Raw genomic sequence first — 22,117 nt, forward strand, 5'->3', positions numbered from 1 at the left:
AATTAGGATTACAAGGCTTCCTTATGTACCCCCCACTCTCTACCGCCTCAACACTCCCCTTTCTTTGCTATCATTTTCTGCCAGTGTTCTATTCCATGAAGTTTTCAATATTGTCCTCTTAGAGTCTTCCTTTGTGTATTAATTTTCCCAAATTATTTAGAAGGAGGGCTGAGAGAGGGAGGGGCCTGGAAACTGCAATCCAGGTGAAAGTGATGGTGGCTCAAAACATGACAAACCAAATGTGGCAAAATATTTAGAATTAGTGAGTCTAGGTAAAGGGTAAATGTGAATTCTTTTTAATATTGTTGCAATTTCTCTATAGGTAAGTTTGCTTCAAAATAAACTTAAAAATAGCATGAATATACCCATTTCTTTAAAATTAAAAAAACAAACAAACAGGGGACACCTGGGTGGCTCAGTCGGTTAAGCATCTGCCTTCAGCTCAGGTCATAATCGCAGGGTCCTGGGATCAAGTCCAGAATCGGGCTCCCTGCTCAGCAGATAGCCTGCTTCTCCCTCTCCCTCTGCTTGCCGCTCCCCCTGCTTGTGCTCTCTCTCTCTCTCTCTCTCTGACAAATTCTTGAAAAAAAGGGGAGGATGCCTGTGTGGCTCAATTGGTTAAAACAAAACAAAAAAACTATTTATGTATGTATTTACTTACATACACATAGAATTCCTCCAGAAGTATACACAGACACTGATAACACAAGTGACTCTTTTTTTTTTTTTTAAGATTTTATTTATTTATTCATTAGAGACAGAGAGAGAGAGGCAGAGGGAGAAGCAGGCTCCCAAGGAGCAGGGAGCCCGATGCGGGACTCGATCCCAGGGACCCTGAGATCATGACCTGAGCCGAAGGCAGACGCTTAACCATCTGAGCCACCCAGGCGCCCAACACAAGTGACTCTTATGTCTTGACATAAGACACCATGACAGCATGGTGAAGGGAGAGGGCTCCAAGTAGAGTGTTGGTATAATTATCGTCCAAAATAGCACACTCCTGAGAGAAAGAAGGAACTATTCATTATTATGCCAGGACAGCAGTTGTAAAATGAGTCTTCACCAGGAAAATGGGGATATATGGTCATCGGGCATGGAAGGCAGACTTTACATGGTATGTCATTTTGTACATTTTGATCTTTCAACATGTGACTATATTAGCCATTCAAATTCATAAATAAAAAAGTAGGCATAGGGGAAAGGTGTTTAGAAAATAAGGTCTCAGTGCTAGTAATATTGCTTTTATGTCCTTTCAAATAAAAATATATAGATATAGGGGCACCTGGGTGGCTCAGTCGTTAAGCGTCTGCCTTTGGCTCAGGTCATGATCCCAGGGTCCTGGGATCGAGCCCCGCATCAGGCTCCCTGCTCTGTGGGAAGCCTGCTTCTCCCTCGCCCACTCCCTCTGCTTGTGTTCCCTCTCTCGCTGTGTCTCTGTCAAATAAATAAATAAAATCTTTAAAAAAAAAAGATATATAGATATAGCTATGTATATAACTATATATATGATTATATGTAGTTGTACATAAATATGATAGTCCCCAGTTTACAATGGTTTGACATTATATTTCAGCTTTACAGTGGTGTGAATGCAATACTCATTTAGAAGAAATCATACTTCAAAATTTTTTATAGTATAATTTCCATTTTATTTTTTTTCCTGGAACACTTTTCCTTCAGTCTTTAAGGACTCAGCTCCTTAAATGGGTTTTGGTGGAGGTGGTGGGGCAGCACCCACGGATCTAAATTGGGGTGGTGGTGTTCAGTCCTTCCATGTTTCACCAGAGCAACTCCTAACCACCTTGCCGTGAATGGCACAGCTCACACAGTAATGGATTTTCACACACAGCTTGGGAAACACATAGGCATCAAAGACCCTCGCTTTGGAAATGTTCCCGATGGCGGTGGCCTCTACTATGTTCCCAATAACGAACTTCTCAATGGCCTTATCCTTGGGCATACAATGGTTGCAGATGGTGCAGAGAATGGGCTGCAAGTGGCCCTTTTTGGCACAATCATGGTTCCTTCTTTCCGTGGGCATCTTGGAAGCAAGAACCTGAGAGCAGTACTTCAAATTTTATTTTTGATCTTTTCCCAGTCTAGTGATACGAGGCATGATACTCTCTCATGATGCAGGACAGTGGCTGGGAGCCATAGCTACCAGTCAGCCATGCAGTCTGGACCCATGCAACCATTCTGTTTTTCATTTTCTGTACAGTACTCAATAAGTTACATGGGATATTCAACACTTTGTTGTAAAATAGGCTTTGCATTAGGTGATTTTTCCCAACTGGTGGCTAATATAAGTGTTCTGAACATGTTTAAGGTAAGCTAGGTTAAGCTATGATGTTTGGTAGGTTAGGTGTCTTAAACATTACAATATTTTCAGCTCAGCTTTATCAGGACATAACCCCAATATAAGTTGAGGAGGATCTGTGTATAGATATATAGATATATAAACCTGCATGTGTGCATGTATTTTTCCATGTGTTTATAATGATACTTTCAATCCCAGTCTAGTCACACAGGTTTGGTTTGCCTTCCTCCATTCCCTATTTGCATTGCCTTTTTCCACATGGATAGCCCTCTTTCCCAGAATCTTCTTCCCTGTTTTGGCTTCTCTCCTCTTTTTTCCCCTCCGTTTTCATCTCCTGTTGCCCTTCCTTCCCATTGGTTGAAAGACCAGAGGTGCACAATGCGGGCATCATAGGTTTAATATCAAACTTTAAAAAATGTCACAGAAAATGCAGTTTTCTGGAAAGTGAAAGGGGCTTGGTTTTGGGGGATGAAGAATACTTGCTAGCACCCAGGGTCTGAAGTGACCTTGGCTCAGGGAAGCTGCAGGAACCCTGTCAGGTGAGTGTCCCCTCATGAGGGTGGTAGCTTGTCTGCCTGAGCCTTGGGTGACAGAAGAAGCCCAGAGTCCTGTGCCAAGGCCCTGACAATCTTCCATGGGGCTGCCACACAGTTTCCCATAAAAGGCATATGTGCATTTTTTTCCAAGCTGGATCCAACATTTCCTGTGGGATAGTGAACATGAGATCAGAGTCCATGTGATACTTTTTGTGTCGACAACCAGTCTCTGCAATAGGAGAAAAATACATGTTTTTCAAGTTAAATGAATAAAGGAGGTAATATGGAGGTAATAACAATGTTATATTGTTTTATTTAAGAGGGCAAAGGATATTTTATAAATATTTTTCTTTCATTCTGCCCATGTCCTTTGTTTGTTTTTAAATAGATTATTTTTTTAAGATTTTATTTATTGGGGTGCCAAGGTGGCTCAGTTGTTAAGCGTCTGCCTTTGGCTCAGGTCATGATCTCATGGTTCTCATGGTCCTGGGATCGAGCCCAGCATCGGGCTCCCTGCTCAGCGGGAGACCTGCTTCTCCCTCTCCCACTCCCACTGCTTCTGTTCCCTCTCGCTGTGTCTCTCTGTCAAATAAATAAAGTCTCAAAAAAAAAAAGATTTTATTTATTTATTTGACAGAGACAGCACAAGCAGGGGAGTAGCAGGCAGAGAGAGAAGCAGGCTGTCCCAGCTGAGCCACCCAGGTGCCCTATGTCCTTAGTTTAAATTCTCAGAAGATAGATCACCATCTCCAGAAATTTCTGAGTCGTCCTGTTCCATCTATACATTATCAGAAATGAAGGTTTCTTTTAGTTTTTTATTTTTTTAAGATTTTATTCATTAGCACAAGCACAGTGTGGGGGAGGGTAGAGGTAGAGGGAGAAGCCGACTCCCCGCTGAACAAGGAGCTAGAAGGACTTGGGGCTCGATCCCAGGACCCCAAGATCATGACCTGAGCAGAAGGCAGCCACTTAGCCGACTGAGCCACCCAGGTGTCCCAGAAAGGAAATTTTTTTTAAAAGATTTATTTATTTTGAGAGAGAGAGATCACAAGCAGAGGGGCAGAAGGAGAAGGAGAGAGAATCCTAAGCGGACTCTGCTCTGAGTGTGGAGCCTGACTCCGGGCTCGATCTCATGATCTTGAGATCGGGACCTGAGCTGAAACCAAGAGTTGGATGCCTAATGGACTGTGCTACCCAGGTGCTCCAGAAATGAATTTTTTTCTTAAAGTTTCTATTTAAATTCCAGTTAACGCAGTGTAATATTAGTTTTAGGTGTACAATATAGTGATTCAATGCTTCCATACAACACCTAGTGTTCATTACAACAAGGGGGTACATGTATCCCTTTGAATTAGTATGTTTGTATCCTTTGGATAAATACCTAGTAGTGCAATTACTGGATTATAGGGTAGCTCTATTTTTAGCCTTTTGAGGAATCTCCGAACTGTTTTCCTGAGTGGATATAATCAGTTTGCATTCCCAGGAACAAATAGTACAGACAGTTCCCCTCTCTCTGAATCCTCGCTAACACCTGTTGTTTCTTGTTTTTTATTTTAGCCATTCCGACAGGTGTGAGGTGATAGCTCTCTGTAGTTTTCATGTGCATTTTCCTCATGATGAGTGATGTTGAGCATCTTTTGATCTGTTAGAGATATATATATATGTATGTATATACTAATATATGTAGTATTATAATTCCTAAATATAAAAGAGTTGAGCCATAAATGGAACTTAAATGCATAAAACCTGCTGAAATTTAAATGGAAAATATTACATTAGCAACATCATAAATTAAAGAATTTTCCAAAGAATATTACATGAAGTAAAGTTCATTATTTTATAATGATTAAGCCTAGAATATTTTTTTTAAAGATTTTATTTATTTATTTGACAGAGAGAGACACAGCGAGAGAGGAAACATAAGCAGAGGGCGCGGGAGAGGGAGAAGCAGGCTTCCCGCGGAGCAGGGAGCCCGATGCGGGGCTCAATCCCAGGCCCCCGGAAGAGGCTCAATCCCAGGACCCCTGGATCAGGTCCTGAGCCGAAGGCAGGCGCTTAATGACTGAGACACCCAGGCGTCCCAAGCCTAGAATATTTTTACTTGCATTCTTGTCCATACAGTTTAAAACTCTAAAGCACTGACTGAATGAGAGAAGATCATTTTAAAATAATTTAAAATAAATAATAGATTGTGGCATATGCCTTTTATTTAAGATTTTATTTATTTATTTATTTATTTATTTATTTGACAGAGAAAGAGAGCACACACAAGCTGGGGGAGCAGCAGAGGGAGAGGGAGAAGCAGGTTCTCCGCTGAGCAGGGACCCCAATGCGGGGCTCGCTCCCAGGACTCTGGGATCATGATCTGAGAGGGAGGATGTTTAACCAGCTAAGCCACCCAGACACCCTTAAGATTTCATTTTTTAAGTGATGTCTACACCCAACATGGGCTTGAGTTTACAACCCAGAGATCAAGAGTCATATGCTCTACTGACTCAGCTAGCCAGGTGCCCCTGTGGCATGTTGCATTTTAATGATAAAAGGAAGATGGCGTATTGCTTTGATTTGCAAATATGTTCTTTGTCCAAGTAGTCCTCAGTGCTTCCATTATCCTTGAATGACAAGATTCTTTAAGTACTTTGTGAAAAAGAGACCATCCTTTCACTGATGGAATGTTTTCAATCTTATCTGGGTAGGATCTTCTGGATGTCTCCAGGCAATTCCATTAAGTAACAGCAGCTCAATAGAAGGTGGCTAAAAGGAATCACTAGTTTTGACACGGACCATGTGTAGCATCTAATCTATTTATATGAATCTGTAACATTTCACGCAGTGCTGTCAGTTATGCAGTTGATTTTTTTTAAGTTTGTTTACTTATTTTTTAATAATCTCTACACCCACCATGGGACTTGAACCCCTGACTCCAAGATCAAGAGTTTCATACTCTTCCATTTGATCCAGCCAGGTGCTCCTATGCAGTTGATTCTTGAATTTTTTTTCTCTTTAACATTTCTGTCAGGTGGAGGAAAATGGTCTTCGGGATACCCAAGGTAATCAAGAGTTTCTCCTACTCTTTTAATCATTTTTTTAAAGTAGGCTGTATGCCCAACAAGGGGCTTGAACCTGTGACCCTGAAATTAATAGTCACATGCTCTACTGACTAAGCCAGTCAGATGCCCCTCTTTTAAATATTTTTTATTTTCAGCTTATTGAAAGTTCTCAATTCAGAAAATGTCACTACATGATGCTTCAATTCATTGTGTAGTACATTGAGATTGCACTATCTGTTGCTATTTATCCAACCCTTTGTTCTCTTTCCAAGTCTTCCTTTTTCATTCTTTGACTAAATGGTAGACAGTACCCTTCAAAATCATGTCTTAATTTTTGCAACTCTTCCTTATGTTACCAGAACATCTTTATTCAGTGGAATTATTTCAGGAGTTTCTGTCATTAACTGAGTTCAGTGGTCAAACATTTCACCTGTATAACTAATAATGATGATTGAGCCTTTGAATCAGTGACCGTCTCTATAAACAAGTGATAATTTATTCTAATATCCCTTCCTATCATTTCATGTTCTTTCATATTCCTTTTATTTTTTAAGTAATCTCTACACCGAACATGGGGCTCGAACCACAACCCTGAGATCAAGAGTCATGTGCTCCACCAACTGAGCTAGCCAGGCACCCCTCTTCACATTCTTTAGTAAATTCTTCTTAAGCATCTTAACATCTTCCACATCTGTAGTACTGTCTGGTCTAATTCTTGCTGATTCACTGGCATGTGCTTGTGATTTTCTTAGCCTTATGATAATAATAGGGGGAAAAAAAAGGTGTGGGAACATAGGCAAGTCACTTAAATTGCCTGTGTATCGGTTTCCTTACTCTTTTCAGAGAATGTGCTAGAAAATAAGCTCAGACAAAAAACCATGTTTGGAGTACTTGAAGGGAAGCCCACAAGTTAACCAGTTCTTTCAGTTCCCCACCCCTTTGACTTTCTCTCCTGACCAGTGGAGTTCTGAAGCTGGTGTTGGTGTGGGAGATGAAGGAGAGTGGTACTCACGGGGGCTGAATGTTGGGTATTATATTCTCCGGCACTCAATTACAATGTGTGGGGAGTTTTTTCCCACATCATCAAGCAACTCACGGGCACTAGCTGAGTGACGTATAATTCAACTCCATTTTGACACCATCTCCCCAGAGACAGCATCAGAGTCCACAGGTTAAGGATTCAGACCCAAAAGACTGCCCCCTAATTCATATGCCAGTTGCCAACTCCAGGTTGTCCCCTGTGCTTCTGACCAACTGGCTATATATCAGATTCCTATGACCTCCTCCTTGGGTTGGATTCATTTGCTAGATTGACTCACAGGACTCTAGTTTATTCACTAGATTGCCAGTTTATCACAAAGGATATAAAGTATAGGAATCAACAGCCAGATGAAAAGATACATATCGTGAGGTCCCTAACAAAGGAACTTGTTTATCCATGGAGTTTGGGCCCAGCACAATGGCACACGGAAGCATTGTTTTAACAGCCTGGAGGCTCTCCTAACCCTATCCTTGTGGGGTTTTATGGAGCTTTTATTACATAGGAGTGATTGATTAAATCATTGGCTATTGGAAATTGATTCCATCTTCAGCTTGTCTCCCCTCCCCCAACATTAGGGAGATGGGACTGAAAATTCCAACCTTTAAGAAAAAAAAAAAGATTTTCTTTATTTGGCAGAGAGAGATACAGCGAGAGAGGGAACACAAGTGGGGGAGTGGGAGAGGGAGAAGCAGGCTTCCCGCAGAGCAGGGAGCCCGATGCGGGGCTTGATCCCAGTACCCGGGGATCATGACCTGAGCCTAAAGCAGATGCTTAATGACTGAGCCACCCAGGCACCCCAGATTCCAACCTTCTAATCACATGATCCTCCTGGCATCCAAACCAGCCCCCATTCTTCCGGGCCTTCCAGTGTTATCTCATTAACATCACAGAAGGTATTTTTATCAATCTCATCGCAGGAAATTCCAAGAATTTTAGGAGCTCTGTGACAGAAAGGGGGATGAAGATCAACTATATATTTATTTTTTAAGATTTTATTTATTTATTTACTTATTTGACAGAGCACAAGCAGGGGCAGAGGGAGAAGCAGACTCCCCGCTGAGCAGGGAGCCCGATGCGGGGCTATATCCCAGGACCCTGGAATCATCACCTGAGCTAAAGGCAGACATTTAACCAACTGAGCCACCCAAGCGCCCCAACTATATATTTCTTATTCTAAATCACAGTATCACAGGTAGCTAGTTCCAGAGATAAGGCTCTCACCTTTGGGGCTGGAGCTCCATATTCTGTGAGCCAGGTTGCTAGCAAGTTTCAGTCATGATGGTACTCTCCCCAGCTCATCTGTTAGTACCATTGAGCCACTGCTGCTTGGATTCCTTAGTTTTGCCTGGCGACACCCCTCTCCTAAGTGTACTATACTAAACTTAGTCCCTGTCTCATTAGCAATGATGTCACATATACCAAATGATTTCCATTTTATTTCAGTTTTCTTCTTCTTTTTTTTTTAAGTATAATGTGTTTCCCAGCAGTGAGAGTCATTAGTTATATAATAGTGATTGAAAATTCACTTTTTGCCAGCCCATTTGTGGAATTGTTGGTACAATATCTATGGCTCTTGTGGGGAGCTGATTAGGAAAAGAGAGAAGGTAAGCAATCAGCCTGCTGTCCATGACAGGACAGTGAGCAAAGTACAGCCATGTTTGGGAATGTAGAGTTTGGGACCCTAGCAGAGGGTAGCCAGGTAGGGATTCTTAGGGAAGACAATGATTGGGTTAGGGTTCCAGGGTATATAAAGGGTTGGATTTGATGGAAGTTCACAGACCAGGAAACTAATCACTTGGAGATACTGCCAAAAAGGAAAATGATCTGCCTCACAAACATGGAGCGAGATTGGAGAGGCAGGATATGGGGTTTAATGGTTTTACAGGCCCCATAGAATGGAGGGGGGGGGCACATGACACACACTGAAGGATTTCCACTGGGGTAGTTCCCTGGGAATGCATGGAGAAGTCTGTAGGATAACTAGAAAAACAAGGAATGGGATCATAGACACACATCTGGAACTGACTTAAACTCTATTAATTTATATCATTGGTCAGTAAAGTACAACTTATGGCCAAATCCAGATTGCTACCTGTATGTATGTGGCATGTAGCTAAAAGTTATTTTTGTGTTTTCAAGTAGTTGAGAAAAATTTTTAAAAAATATATGATTTCTTCAAATTTCAGTGTCCATAAGTAGAATTTTATTGGAGTACAGTTATGTCCATTTATTTACACATTGTCTATGGCTCTTTTGCACTAAAGAGCGCAAAGTAGTTGCAACAGAGAATTACGGCTCTTAAAGCCTAAAATATTTACTGTCTGGCTCTTTACAGAAAAGGGTTGCAGACCTCTGATTAATCCAATTAAATTGTTGTGGAATCCTCAGTGTGGGGGCAGGCATTCAGTTACTTGTGTGTATGTTGTGGGAGATCACAAGTTAGGAAGATAAGACCCCTTTTATCTTAGAGATGACATTCTGGTGGAAGAGAGATTTTGTTTAATTGGTGGGTTTATTTGAAATTCAGGTAGAAGTACTGGGATAAGGAATGTGCTTTGTGTTAAGGTGTCTCTACTTCCAAAAGCCTCCTGAGAGGCTTCCTGCAGTTTTTACTGTCCAAACTGATGCAAGGATGGAGACAAAGAGGTTCTGGGCTAGAGGCAAGAGTCTGACCTGAGATTTAGATGTGACAGGACCATGGAGGAATGGGGAGTGTTTCTTGAGTATGAAGTGGGAAGTGTTTTGAGGACAGTATTGGAAAGAGAGAGGAGTCATGAAAGGTTTCAAGGGGAGTGACACGTGCCAAGTCATTTGGACTGGAGATTACGTTGCTCTAAACATGTCATCTCTAGCATGTGTTGTCTGTTTGGAGCAAATGCAATCAAGGGAAATTTCAAACAAGAGATCTTCCGAACCATGGGAATCTGAAAAGTTGCCCACAAATAAGGTTAAGTATCAGAAGGTCATTCCTGCTTTTGGGAAAAGTGAACTGTAGGTGTTCATTCTTTGCATTATTTATATTATTTCTCCATTTTGCACCCTTCCTGCTCCTTCCCACTGAAAATTATCATGGGTATCCTGTGAATTGTGTAATAATGAATCTTCTGTTAAAACATACTTGTTTATATTCCTTGATTTTGCTTAAAACTTGTCTCTAAGAATCAGGGATAGTTTAACATGACCTTTATCATCAAGAGTTGGGAGGCCAAGTTTTATGTCATATTAACTTTCAGGGAGCCCAGATTCCTGGTATCTGGTAAGAATGGTGTGGGGGTTGGGAACCAGAATCTCAGTGGTAGGGGAGTCAGATTTGAGCATAGCATAGGTATGGATCAATGGACTAATGATGGTTGAGGCCAGGGGAGGGGGACCAAAAAAAATTTTTACTTATTTTTAATAATCAACAGAATTAATTGATTATTAAAAATAATAGTTGATAAAAATAAATATGTTTTACTAGTAACTTAAAAAGTAATTAGTAAAACCAAAACAGTTTCCCTGGACATGTATAATATACTGACATTTTTTAGTACTTTTTTTTTTTTTTTTTTTGACAGAGAGAGACCCAGCGAGAGAGGGAGCACAAGCAGGGGGAGTGGGAGAGGGAGAAGCAGGTTTCCCACGAAGCAGGGAGCCCGATGTGGGGCTCGATCCCAGGACCCTGGGACCATGACCCGAGCCAAAGGCAGATGCTTAACGACTGAGCCACCCAGGCGCCCCACATTTTTTAGTACTTTAAAATTTGCATCTGGACTTGATTTTCAGGAATCTAGTATTTGCTTATTTGTCATAATACTTTGCGTTACAAATCTGTGTGTGTGTGTGTGTGTGTGTTCAAATGCATATTACATAAAATTTACCATCTTAACCATTTTTAAGTGTACAACTCAGTGGCATTCAGTGTGTCACATTACTTTGCAATCATCAACCATACATCTTCAGAACTCTTTTCATCTTGGAAAACTGAAACTCTGTACCCATTAAATAACAATTCCCCATTCCTCCTTATCCCCAGCCCCTGGGGATGACTATTCTATTTTCTGTCTCTTTGAATTTGACTAGTCTAGATACTTCATATAAGTGGAATCATATAATATTTGTCCTTTGCTGTCTGGCATATTTCACTGACATAAGGTCTTCAAGATTCATCCATGTTGTAGCATGAGTCAGAATTTTCTTCCTTTCTAAAACTGAATAATATTCTGTTGCATGTGTATACTACATATACGTGCGACATACGGTAATTCTGTTTTTTGTTTTTAGGAAACACTGTTTCCCATAGCAGATGTACCATTTTACATTTCTAACAGCAAAGCACAAGGGTTCTAATTTCTCTATATCCTTGCCAATACTTGTTATTCTGTTTTTGTTATTTTGTTTAATGTAATAGCCACTCTAATGGGTATAAAGTGGTATCTCATTGTATACTGATTTTTTACTGATTGGTTTATATTCTTTGGAGAAATGTTTATTCCAGTCCTTTGCCCATTTCTTAACCAGGGTATTTTGGTGGTGGTGGTGGTTGTTGAGTTGTAGGAATTCTTATATATTGTGGATATTATCCACTTATCAGATATATGATTTGCAAATATTTTCGCCCATTCTGCAGCTTGTTTTTTTTCCACACTACTGATACACAGAGGTTTTAAATTTTGGTGTACTTCCATTTAATCTATTTTTTGTTTGTTTCCTTTGCTTTTGGTGTCATCAAAGAAATCATTGACAAATCTATTGTCATGAAGCATTTCTCTATGAGATTTATAATTTTAGCTCTTAAGTTTAGGTCTTTGATCCAAATTCATTGTTTTACATGTGGATATTCAACTTTCCGAGCACTGTGTGTTGAACAGACTGTCTTTTCCCCCATTGAATGGTCTTTGTATTCTTGTTAAAATCATTTGACCTACAGGCAAAAGTTTATTTCTGGGCTCTATTCCATTGGTCTATGTGTTTTGCATTTTTTTAAAAATATTTTTTAGGCTTTACATTTCAAAGTTAGCATTCCTAGTAGAGCTTTTAAGAATAAATACAATGAGGAAGATTTTATTTTATTTATTTTATTTTTTTTAATTATCTCTACAGCACTGTTTTTTTTGTTTTGTTTTGTTTTGTTTTCTTTTGTTTGTTTTTAAAGAATTTATTTACTTGACAGAGAGAGACACAGCAAGAGAGGGAACACAAGCAGGGGGAGTGGGAGATGGAGAAGCAGGCTTCCTGCTGAGCAGGGAGCCTGATGCAGGGCTTGATCCCAGGACCCTGGGATCATGACCTGAGCGGAAGGCAGACGCTTAACGCCTGAGCCACCCAGGCGCCCCTGAGGAAAATTTTAAATCACACTATTCTGACTAGGAATCCCTGACGACTTTCGTGATATAGGCCATGTGACTAGGATACAGATCAGCAAAACCTTTTTCTAAAGGGCCAGTTTATTAAGGACAGAGAGATTTACTTTTAGAAATTGACTCATGTAATTATGGAGGCTGACAAGTCCAAAATCTGCAAGGGTAGCCTGGTAGACTGGAGACACAGAAGAGTTGCATACTTAAATCCAAAACCAGGCTGGAGACAAAATTTCCTCTTTCTTAGGAAACCTTAGTCTGTTCTCTCTCAAGACCTTCAATTAATTGGATAAGACCCACCCACATGAAGGGGGTTAATCCACTTTACTAAAGGTGTATTTAGATGTTGATCTCCTCCAAAAAACACCTTCTCAATTGCATACAGGCTGATGTTTGACCAAATATATGGGTGCTGTGGCCCAGGCAAGTTGACATATAAAATTACCATCATAAATTCATCTCTTGTCAACTTGGCACTCATATATTTCCTTAAACCATACTAATCTCCAGGGGCGCCTAGGTGGCTCAGTCAGTTAAGTGTCTGCTTTTGGCTCAGGTCATGATCTCCGGGTCCTGGGATTGAGTCCCCCATCAGAGGGCTCCCTGCTCAGCAGGGATTCTGCTTTTCCCTCTCCCTCTACCCATCCCCCTGACTTATGTTCTCACTCTCTCAAATAAATACTCTTGGGGTGCCTTTGGCTCAGGTCATGATCTCAGGGTCCTGGGATCAAGCCCCGCATCAGGCTCCCTGCTCAGTGGGGAGTCTACTTCTCTCTCTCCCTCTGCCCCTCCATCCTGTTTGTGTTCTATCTCAAATAAGTAAATAAAATCTTTTAAAAAAATCAAATAAATAATAATCTTAAGAAAAAAAGATTCTCTCTCTCCCTCTACCCCTCCCTCCCAAAAAAAACAAACATACTTAATCTCCACATAAAGATATTAACAATGTCCTACTTTTGCCTAACATGATACAACTATTTTGAGTAAAACTAAAAACTCACTAACTCTTTCCCCAGAAAAGGATACAAAGTCTTTGGGGGATCTTAACTTTTTTCCTTGCTATCCTGTAACTGAGATACTATGATGTAAAGTTAATGGTACCTAAATAAAACATAAGCCCACACAACTACCCAAACATATAACAAAATGGAGAGAAATACATATCACTCTTACAGTCCTCCTTCCTTTGGTTTCAGCTGGTGTTTATACCCACCATCTTCTACTACCCATTCTGTATCCCCTTTGCCTTCAGCAAGCATCTCAGCTGGTTGTGGTTCTTCACCTGGTGGTATAACCAAACCTTCGTTTCTAAAGAGTCTGGACCATGAATAGTCTGTCTTTGTTGTTGTAGGTTTTTATTGGCTTTAATTATAGAATATAGTAATACTAAGTGATGTCCTAAGGGATATCCTACAGTCCAAACATCCTCTTCCTTATTCTCTTGTGGTTAGTAGTCCAATTTTCCATTGGTAATTAGGAGCAGGTACCCAGGCCAACACAGTGGCTCCTTTATTTGTTGTTTTGGAGACATAAGGATCCCAAAATGGCTGGGGAGCAGTCTTAACTTCCAGTTCAGTGGAATCACTCTTTGTCTTCTTTTTGAAGTATCTGTCTTCCTTCTTCTTCTTCTTTTTTTTTTTTTTAAGATTTTATTTATTTATTTGAGAGTGAGCAAGGGAGAACACAAGTTGGGGGAGAAGCAGAGGGAGATGGAACAGCAGGCTCTCACTGATGCAGGACTCAATCCCAGGACCCTGGGATCATGACCTGAGCTGAAGGCAGACACTTAACCAACTGAGCCACCGAGACATCCCAGTATCCTTCCCTTGGGAACAAAAATCTCTAGACCAGAAAAGCATAGGTCATAGGGACAGGAAGTAAAAACTTTGCTAGTAGGTCACTAGGATTAATAAGGAACGGTGCCGCTCCCAATTCTACCCTTTAATTACTGGACCCATGAATCTTGACTGTCTGAGAAACTGTACCATATTGAATGCAGATTCATGGTATATACATCCTCCTGGAAAATCCATGCCGAGCCCTGCAAGATATTGCCACTAGCTGGCACCACTTCTGAGTATTTCAAAGGCCGTTATACCATTCTATCAAGCCAGCAGCTTTAGGATGGTGGGAAACAGGGTAAGATGAGTGAATTCCAACCATTGCTGTACTTCATTTTCTGTTGTTGGAGAGGAAAAAGTTTTCCTTACCCTTCTAGGGTCTCTGGCTGGATCTGAATATTTTTTAAAGATTTTATTTATTTGGGGCGCCTGGGATCGAGCCCCGTGTCGGGCTCCCTGCTCCGCGGGAAGCCTGCTTCTCCCTCTCCCACTCCCCCTGCTTGTGTTCCCTCTCTCGCTGTGTCTCTCTCTGTCAAATAAATAAAATCTTAAAAAACAAAAAAGATTTTATTTATTTATTTATTTATTTATTTATTTATTTATTTATTTATATTTATTTATTTGAGAGAGAGAAAGAGAGTGAGCAAGCACAAGCAAGGGTGGGTGGAGCAGCAGGGAGCCCAATGTGAGACTCAATCTCAGGACCCTGGGATCATGACTCAAGCTGAAAGCAGACTGACTGAGCCACCCAGATGTCCCTGGATGTGAATATTCTAAAGGTAGATTAATGGGAAAATCATACAAATTAATTGAATATAAATTGTATGTAACATGGGAGCCTTAATAAAGAAATGAAGACCCAAAGAAACAGACCTGAGTATATTGAAGATAGGTTTGTTGAAAAGTGGGCAGTCATGGGGGAATACATTAAGGAGTATGAGGTAATTGTAGTAAACATGGGGAAACATAAAAGGTCTTGTTTGTTCAGATTTTCCTCAGTATCCCTTTGTGTTCAGAGATAAAGATGTTTATTTTTTATGGATACTGGATACTTTCACATGTGGGTTTTATGGACTGTTTTAGGGAAGAAGGGGGAGGTGGAGGGTAGAGTATGAGTGAACTTCCTGATTCTGTTTTTTCTCAAGCTCCTTCATTTTCAAATATTCAATATGCTAAGGTGACATACTTGGGGGTAGCAGGTCCTGAACCACATCACTATGAAGTGGGTTCCTTGATCGGAAGCAACGCATGTCAGTGGATATGATATTCTACAAGTCCATAGATGGTAGCTTGACAGTTTGGGCAGAAACACTGCACACAGGGAAGGCAGATCCATATCCAGAGTAAGTGTTTATTTCAGTAAGAATGAAATGTTGCCTTTTCTATGATGGAAGGGGTCCAATGTAATCAGCCTGCCACCAAGCACCTAGCTGATCACCCCAGGGAATGGTGCCATATCAGAGACTCAGTGTTGATATCTGCTGCTGCCAGATTGGGTTCTCAGCAGTGGCTGCAACCAGGTTAGCTGTGGTGAGTGGAAATCCGTGTTGCCGAGCCCATGCATAACCTCTGTCCTTGCCACCTTCGTCTCTCTGTTCATGGGTCTGTTGAGCGATGATGGGTAGCTGGGGAAATGGGCTGACTGTTGTCCACACAATAGGTCATACTGTTCACTTGATTATTAAAAGCCTTCTCTGCTGAGTTCACCCTTTGGTAAACATTCACACAGGACTCAAATATCTTCACACTGTTTGCCCATTCAGAATAGTCTATCTGTATACCTCTTGCCCAGACCTCCTTATTGCCAATTGCCCAATCATGTTCTTTCCAAATCCTGGCCATTCAGCCAAGCCATTGGCTATAGCACTGCAATCAGCATATAATCACATTTCTGGCCATTTCTCTTAAGCAAAGTAAACAACTAGGTGCACTGCTGGAAGTTATGCCCGCCGGAAGGACTTCCCTTTACCACTTTCTTGTGTTGCTTCAGGAATATCCCAGAAAAGGGACATAGTGCTGCAGCTGTGTACTTTTGGGTGGTGTCTGCATATCCTGCAGGCCTGAGTTTTCTCTTCCTCTATCATATGATCATAGGGAACCTATAATCAGCCAATTTTATTTATTAGTTTGAGAGAGAGCTCAATGCAGGGCTATATCTCACAACTCTGAGATCATGACCTGAGCTGAAATCAAGAGGGGCTCTTAACCAATTGAGCCACCCAGGTGCCGCCAAAATGAAATTTTATTCTTCTGCAATTTTCTCAAACTCCATTAGCTTAAATTATTCAATATGCCAAGGTGCCATATTCTGGGGTAGTGTGGCCTGAACCCCATCAATTGTAACTATTCAACTGTGAAGTTGTAGCCATAGATAAATATATAAACAAATGGGCTTGACTGTGTGAGATAATAGAAAAAAGTAAATATCAGCTATACTTTAATAAAAGAAAAAAATACACACACACACACACTCACAGTTCCTGACACAGAGTTCCTAAAATCCTTGTGATTTTTTGATTGATAAGAACACTAAGGGCAACTCTTGTTTTAATATTTGGTCTTCGACCCCATCCCTGACACAGAGCTCCTGAAACCCTTGTAAATTCCTTAGTGGTAAGAACCCTAGGAGCATATTTTGTTCTGAGGAGGCAACTCTGGGTGGGTTCCTGGATGGCTCCTGGATGGGAGCTGACCACCAGAAAGATGAAGTCATGATTAGAACCTTAGAATTTTTCAGCCCCACCCCTCACTTCTGTAGAGAGGGGAGATGGGCTAGAAACGGAGCTAATGATTGATCATGCCTCCCTAATGAAGTCTCTACAAAAATCCCCAATGCATGGTACCCCAACTCCATGGGACAAATGCTCCTGCTCTTAGGAACCTCTCAGACTTTGGTCTGTGTATCTCCTCATATGATTGTTCATCTGTATCCTTTTATCATATCCTTAATTAAACTGGTCAATGTAAGTACAGTTGACCTTTGAACAATGTGGGGATTAGGGGTGTCGATTCCCACACAGTTGAAAATCTATGTATAATTTTTGACTCCTCCCCCCCGCAAATTAACTACTAATAGCCTACTATTGACCAGAAGCCTTACTGATAACGAATAGTGGATTAACATCTATTTTGTATGTTACACGTATTATATACTATATTCTTACAACAATATTTTTTCTTTTCTTTTTTTTGATTAGAAAGCATTGATATGTATTTATTATTTATTATTCATTTATTTATTTATTTATTTATTTTGTTTTTTGTTTTTATTTTTTATTGTTATGTTAATCCCCATACATTACATCATTAGTTTTAGATGTAGTGTTCAGTGATTCATTAGTTGTGTATAACACCCAGTGTTCAACACACACGTGCCCTCCTTGATACTCATCGCCTGGTTACCCCAGCCCCCCACCCCTCTCCCTTCTGTAACCCTCAGTCTGTTTCTTAATTTTTTCAGTATTTCTAGGCTACATGGTTCACCTGCAAGTTTTTTTCAAATTGTCACAAATCTCCGAAAATCTTTCCAATTTATTTATTGAAAAAAATCGACCTATAAAGTGGACCCATGCAGTTCAAATTTGTGTTGTTCAAGGGTCAACTGTAAATGTTCCACTGAGTTTTGTGAGCCACTCTAGCACGTTAATTAAACCAAAAGGCACAGGAGATCACAGAAACCTCTGATTTGTAGCCACGCCAGACAGACGTTGTGGGGAACCTCTGGACCTGCTACTTGCAATTGGCCTCTCAAGTGGATGGGAGCGATCTTCTGGGACTGAGGCTTAACTGTAGGATCTGACACTACTTCCAGGTAGGACAGTATCAGAGTTGAGTTAAATCAACTGAAATGTGAACTTTGTGTAATTTTCATGTGTCCCCAAATTGCCTTTCTGTTGATTCCCTCCCAACTACTTAAAAAATGGACAGGCAGTAGGTGAGATTTGGTGTCGTTTGCTGACCATCTGGGGTGTTCTTGCCTGAAGCCTGGATAGAGTGAGAATGTGTGCAAAAGCCATGGGTGGAAGAGTGTATTTTTTGTTACTTGTGACCTGCGGGAGTATTCTCAAGAGGAGGGGTACTTCCTTCCTCAGCTCAGCCTCTTCTGGAGCTGGTCTTGGGATTTTCAAGAATGCTGTTCCCCAGACTGGGGGAAGGGAGCCTATAGCAAAAATCTCTCCTAGTTTTCCTCTGAATGGGTTGTGCCTGTAGGGAAATGCTGCCGCCCAGTGCCTTGAGCAAAGTGCCTATAGGCGCTCTCCTGGGCTTCTGTGCTCGAAGTGTGTGTTCTGTTTTGTCTTTTTTTTTTTTTTTAAAGATTTTATTTATTTATTTGACAGAGAGAGAGAGCACAAGTAGGCAGAGAGGCAGGCAGAGGGAGAGGGAGAAGCAGACTCTCCACTGAGCAGGGAGCCCGACGCGGGGCTCGATCCCAGGACCCCGGGATCATGACCTGAGCCGAAGGCAGCCACTTAACTGACTGAGCCACCCAGGCGCCCCCTGTTTTGTCTTTTGACCCAGCTTTCCGCTTGGGCTGTAGGTTTGTGGAAGAGGAATTATAATGAGAGTCATTGCCCCTAAGAGTCACTTCAGCGTAGGGTAGTGGTTAAGAGCAGGGGCAAAGTAACCAGAGTGCTGGGCTTGAATCTGGGTTAAACCGCTTGTCAACTGTGTGACTTCGCGTGTGGTTCTGGACCTCTCTGGGCCTCAGTTTCCTAATATGTAAGACGGATGGAAATAGAAAGCAACTCATACGGTGGTTATTTGGATTAATGATAAAGTATCTGGAAAGTCACCTGATACACAGTAAGCAGAATATGTGTCTGTAAAATAAATAAACGAATAAGGAAAAATAGTTGTTTACATAGAGTGCAGACTTCAAACCATGTAGTCTTTATTCCCTTGAATTTCTGCTTCTGAATTTTAAATTTTGTCATAAAAAGGACTTTAGCCTGTCTGCAGTATCATTTCAAATACTGTCCACATTCCACAAATGTTTAAGATACGAAATCATTTTACCTGTATCTCAAATTATATCTTATTTTATTATTTTAACTTTTGTATTTGTTTTAGTTCTGATATGTTGGAATAAAAATTTCAAAAAAAGTTGTTTTAGTGGGTATGATTTTCATTTTCATACTAGCCACAATGTTTTTAAATAAAAAAGACTAATGTCATATTTTAAAGGCTCTTCCACAAAAGTCCTCCTAATGGTAGAAAAGATAGACTGGAGATTGTCTAGTGGTCCCACAAACAAAATTTCATAATATCTTATTTTATATTTAAAAATTTTATACCTTGTTCTGTTATATATATAATTGTATTTATTTTATTTTAAAGGATTTTTTTACCAAAAAAAAAGAAAATATATTGTATTAAAATAAGAAACTCAAGCCTATTATTCATTTGCCTTTTCCCTTCCTCAAACATAACCATATATCATTTAATCAAAAATATTAACTACAGTGCTTAAAACTACATTGAAAATTATGGACTTATACTGAAAAATTAAAAATTATGTATTAAGAACCACTTAAATCTCTAAAAAATTATGCTTTTTGGAAGGAGTTATGTTATTTTTGCTTGAAATATCTGCAAGCTCCTTCAAAGGCAGGGACTATTCATTTGTTTCTGGATGTCCAGGGCATTCACACAGCAGATACTCAATAAATGTGTGTACATGAATGATCAATGTGTGTATGTCCCAGTCAACATATCTTTAATAATAAAGATCAGAAGACATAAGTATAGATATTTTATTAGAAAATGTTTCACTCTCAGAGCAATATATAAACTATTCTGCAAGATTAAAACAGGGGCTTTTGCCAATTAGCAGGACATCTTACTTTCAAACCAGGGCAGGATTTTTATACTTCCCTCACATTCAGGAAATACAAAACAATTTATATGAGTCAAGATAATCACAATCTATCACTTACTTTTCAATGAAAATTTATTAATGTTGTATTAATTATATACATTTTCAGCATATAATAATTTCACAATATAACAAACTCAAAATGGAAATCCACTTTCAAAACAAACTTTTTCTTTGCTTCTTCTCGTCCTCGAGCTTTTCCCCTAACATTGACTGAGTTACTTTAGAAAATGTTAAGTCTGTATATTTGAACTTATCACTGTCTATTTGGATTATTTCAAAAAGCAAGAAATTCAAAATAATGCTGTTGGGATTTATGCAGACCTTGGCCAAGCAGCAGATTTTCTAAGGACCAGAATGTGTGTAAATTGGAAGACCTCATGGTTAGAATCTAATCATTTTCTTTTGGCTGGCTGCCTCTTCTTGATCTCTTCTATTTACCTGCTTGCCTCCTACTCCTCCTGATGGTATGCTTGGGTTTTGTAGTGGCTGGGGGGTGGGCTCCACTGCTAGGGAGGGAGCCTGGTATTCTTTGTTCTTCACCTGCCAGAGGAATTAGAAGGGCCAGAGTGGGGAGTCTGTGCGCTGTGTAGGTTTGACTCTGGCAAAAGCAGAAGGTGAGAAGGACCACCTAGGTAGAGAGATCTGCAGCAGGTGCAGAGTAGAGAGATCACAGAGAGCAAGTACTTCATAATGACTGAACATCCTTGCACTTTTTCCTTTGAAATTCTCTTTTCCTTATTGATTTCTATGAGTTCTTGATGTAGTATATATTAAGTATATTGCAAATGGATTCTCCTGTCTCTTTTAACCTTCTTTATTATATACTTTTGCCAGACAAGTGTCCTTAAACAACTTTTTCTGTATCATTTGATTGTTTACTTTTTATTTGGTACAGTTCATAAATTCAAATGACAATTAAAAAAATAGGCTTACAGAGATGCTTCAGTGGTACATCTTTCTATCCTGTCCACCAACCTTCTCCTTTGTAGGTGACTATGTTAGGACACTTTTGTATATAATTTCTGATCAGTTTATTCTCTTAATTAACTTTTTATTTCAGAGCAGCTTTATATTTACATAATTCTTTCAAAGATAGTGCAGTTATTCTATATCTCACACATATATTCCTCTGTTATCAACATCTTACGTTAGTATGGTGCATTGTTTGCAGTTAATGAACCAACACTGAAGTTCATACTTTATTCAGATGTCCTCAGTCTCTTCATAATGTCCTTTCTCTGTTCCCAGATCTCATCCAGGATATTACATTTAATACTCCTCTCTCAAGGCTCTTCTTGGTTGTAACATAACCCAAAAAGCTTCTCAGACTTTCTTTGTTTTTGACAGTTTTTGGATTACTATTCAGGTATTTTGTAAAATTTCCCTCAATTGAAATTAAAAAAATATATATAATGTACACACCATAATATCCTCCTTTTTAAAATTGTACAATTCAGTGATTTTTACTATATTGACAATGTTCTACAAACATCCCTACTATTTAATTCCAGAACATTTTATCATCCTATAAAGAAACCCAATAACCACTAGGAATCACTCCCTACTCATCCTTCCCCCATTCTCTAACCATCACTGCTCGGCTTTCTGTCTCTATGAATTTGACTATTTTGAACATTTCATATAAGTCACTCATACAAAATGTGGCCTTTTGTGTTTGGATTTTTTCACTTAGCATAACATTTTTCAGGGTTCATCCATTTTACAGCATGAATCAATACTTCATTCCTTTTTATGGCTAAATGATATAGATATGCCATACCACATATTTTGTTTATCCATTTATCAGTTGATAGACATCTGAGTTATTTCCTCTCTCTATTATAATGACTGCTATGAAAATTCATGTACAAATTTTTTGCATAGATGTGTGTTTTCATTTCTTTTTGGTTATATATTAAAAGTAGAGTTGTGGGTCATAGGATAACTTTATGGTTAAATTTTTAGGTATTACCAAACTTTTTTCTAAAGTGGCTGCACTAATTTACATTCCTATCAGGAACGTATGAAGGTTCCAATTTGTCCACATCCTCCATAACACTTGTTATTGTCTTTTTGATGATAGCCCTCCTACTGAGTGTGAAGTGGCACCTCAT

At 39.8% G+C, this 22,117-nt stretch overlaps 2 pseudogenes; both read right to left on the reverse strand.

Moving 5' to 3' along the window:
- Positions 1–1,762: 1,762 nt before the first annotated feature.
- Positions 1,763–2,041, reverse strand: LOC118548014 (small ribosomal subunit protein eS26 pseudogene; annotated as a pseudogene).
- A 13,335-nt stretch (positions 2,042–15,376) lies between these two features.
- LOC144382841 (uncharacterized) lies at positions 15,377–22,117 on the reverse strand (annotated as a pseudogene).

This window comes from Halichoerus grypus, chromosome 8, assembly GCF_964656455.1.
Source record: "Halichoerus grypus chromosome 8, mHalGry1.hap1.1, whole genome shotgun sequence".
NCBI lineage: Eukaryota > Metazoa > Chordata > Mammalia > Carnivora > Phocidae > Halichoerus > Halichoerus grypus.